Below are 3,436 nucleotides of genomic sequence, written 5' to 3' on the forward strand. Positions count from 1 at the left end.
TTGGGAGGTTGAAGCAGGTGGATCAATTGAGTCCAGAAGTTTGAGATTAGCCTGGGCGACATGGTGAGACCTCATCTCTACAAAAAAAGACAAAAGTTAGCTGGGCATGGTCACACATGCCTGTAGTCCCAGCTACTCGGGAGGCTGAGATGGGAGGATTGCCTGAACCCGGAGTTAGAGGCTGCAGTGAGCTGAGACTGTGTCACTGCACTCCAGCCTGGGCAACACAGGGAGACCCTGTCTCAAAAAATAAGATAAATGAAGTAATAGATAAATAAATGATTCATGGGGAATCTATAAACAACTTCATTTGCATAGAGCTATTCAAGGACAGAAAATGAAGTCTGCTCTGTACTTAGGGGCTGAGCGTAGGGAGAATCAAGATGATGCTATAGAATCCTAGGAAAATGCTGGTCTAACATAAGGAACAGCAAACACACATTTCTTTATGCTCCAGGCCAACCCCAGATGCTGTATGGAAAAGTATCCTGGAAGCGGAACCAGGAGATCTAGGATGTAGGCCATTTTTAACACCCCAAATATCAACTTCCGTATCTATGAACTCAACTACTGTGTTGTCAAAAAGATGAATACAGGCTGGACGCGATGGGTCATGCCTGTAATCCCAGAACTTTGGGAGGCCGAGGCAGGCGGATCACCTGAGGTAGGGAAACCAGCCTGACCAACATGAAGAAACCCAGTCTCTACTAAAAATACAAAATTACCTGGGCATGGTGGTGCACGCCTGTAGTCCCAGCTACTCAGGAGGCCAAGGCAGGAGAATCACTTGAACCTGGGAGGTGGAGTTTGCGGTGAGCCGAGATCACACCATTGCACTCCGGCCTGGGCAACAAGAGTGAAATTCTGTCTCAAAGAAAAAAAAAAAAAAAAAAAGATGAAAACATAATAAACAAGAAAACAGTGGTTGGGTGGCTCCTTTCATTTTGTTTTGTTTAGAAAAGTCAATCATCCCAACTCTCTGGACCTTATTTCCTTAACTAATTGGAGGTATTGTACTAGGTCAAGGATGCAAACAATTTCCCTCAGGAGCCTGGCAGATAAAAGGAATAAGTAAAAGAGAAATAGCCTTGGTGGAAAGCAGTAGTTTCTTGGGGCCCATGGCACAATTGGGGAATGCAAGCTTTTGTAGAAAAACAAACAAAAATCCAAATTATAAAAAAAATACCTATGATAGCCAAATAGGGGCTCCTGGATGACACACACTCTAATGATTCATAAAAGGTATAGCCGTGAATGTGTATGTGCACATACATTTAAGTTGCAGATGAAGAAGACTCTCAACCAGACTCTTGTTTCCGAGAAAAATTATGTAGTTCAAATACAGGGTTGGGAGAGCCAGTAAGAGTGGGAGGTGAGAGTCAGGGGATTGATGCAGGGAAGAGCAGAGAGTGAAGAGAGGGGAAGGACCCAATGGGAGGACGGTGGTGGCTGAAGGCAGACAACTGGTAATAGTCAGTCCATTCTACAAATGCCCCTCCAGAAGCCCATGATTTCCTCAGGAAGTGACAGTGCAATCTAAGGAGACCCCTGAGAGATAAGAGCACACCCAGGGACCCCAAGTCTTATGCTCATGCCACTTTCTTGAATTACCAGTTCTTCCATAGATGCTTTCCTTCTCCTTTTGCAGATTGTTTCTAAAGATGACCTACTGCTTACGCGGTTGCAATTGGTTATTGCCACTACTTCCACCAAGAGGAAATGCCACCATTTTCTCTCTCCCTTGAATCTTGGGTGGTCCTAACCAAACACTGTATGCTCTCACTCATAAGTGGGAGTTGAACAATTAGAACACATGGACACAGGGAGGGGAACATCATACACTGGGGCCTGTCGGGTTGCGGGGCAGGTGAGGGGTAAGGGGAGGGAGAGCATTAGCACAAATACCTAATGAATGCTGGGATTAAAACCTAGATGATGGGTTGGTAAGTGCAGCAAACCACCATGGCACATGTAAACCTGTGTAACAAACCTGCACATTCAGCACATGTGTCCCAGAACTTAAAGTAAAAATTTTTTTAAAAGTGATACTGTATGACTTCTAAGTCTAGGCCTTAAGAGGCCTTGCAGCTTGCATTTTCACCTTCTTCAAAGCTCTAAGCTGCCATGTAAAGAAGTCGAAGCTGTCCTGCTGGAGAGACAAGTTAAGGAGAGCTGAGATCACCAGTCAACAGCTAAAATCTAGACCCCAGTACATCAGTGAGGCTATCTTGAACATTCTAGACCCAACTAGTTTCCAGCTGTATATAGCCACATTGAGTGACTCCAGAGAAAGCAGAAAAACTGCCTAGCTGAACCCACCCAACACAGAGTTGCGAGAAATATTAAATTCTGATTGTCTTAAGCCTCTACTTTTAGGTTACATAGTAGTAGATAACTAAAACAGAGACACAAGGTTATGGTCAGTCAGAACTGTAGGATTCTTAGGCTAAATCTGTGACTTCATAAAAGTCAAACTCTACAGCATTGTGGAGAAAAAGGAATGCTTATACACTATTGACGGTAGTGTAGATTAGTTCAACCATTGTGAATGACAGTGTGGCAATTCCTCAAAGACATAAAGACAAAGTTATCATTTGACTCAGCAATCTCCTTACTCTATACCCAAAAGAATATAAATTGTTCTATCATAAAGACACATGCATATGTATGTTCATTGCAGTACTTCACAATAGCAAAGACATGGAATCAATCTAAATGTCCATCAAGATAGACTGGATAAAGAAACTGTGGTACATATACACCATGGAATACCACGCAGCCATCAAAAAGAATATCATGTTTTTTGCAGGGACATGGATGGAGCTAGAGGCCATTATCCATAGCGAACTAACACAGGAACAGAAAACCAAATACTTCATATTCTCACTTACAAGTGGGAGCTAAATTATGAGAAAAAATGGACACATAGAGGGGAACAACTCACACTGAGGACATCAGAGGGTAGAGCACGGGAGGAGGCAGGGGATCAGGAAAAATAACTAATGAGTACTGGACTTAGTACTTTGTTGATGAAATAATGTGTACAACAAACCCCGCAAGACACAAGTTTACCTATGTAACAAACCTGTACATGTATCCCTGAACTTAAATGTTGAAATATAAAAAAATTAAAAAAAAAAAGTGAAGCCCTAAAGGAGCACTCAGAATTGGAGCTCATTTTTTGGAAAGGCTGTCTTCAGTGGCACCTAATAGGTAGTCCCACCATCCATTTAGGGTGGTATTCACCTGAGAGTTTGAGAGCTGTAAAACAATATCAATATAGCACCAAGTGTGAGCTCGTTGTTTAACAGAACCTAAGGCCAGAGAAGTTAAGGAGATGGCTCAGGGTCACACAGCCATCTAGTGACCAAACTGGGACTTGAATTCAAGGCTCATGAATTTTAATTTAGTGAAAAATAGTAGTCCCAGAAGAAAT

Source organism: Mandrillus leucophaeus, unplaced genomic scaffold (assembly GCF_000951045.1).
Source record: "Mandrillus leucophaeus isolate KB7577 unplaced genomic scaffold, Mleu.le_1.0 Scaffold359, whole genome shotgun sequence".
NCBI classification, from domain to species: Eukaryota; Metazoa; Chordata; class Mammalia; order Primates; family Cercopithecidae; genus Mandrillus; species Mandrillus leucophaeus.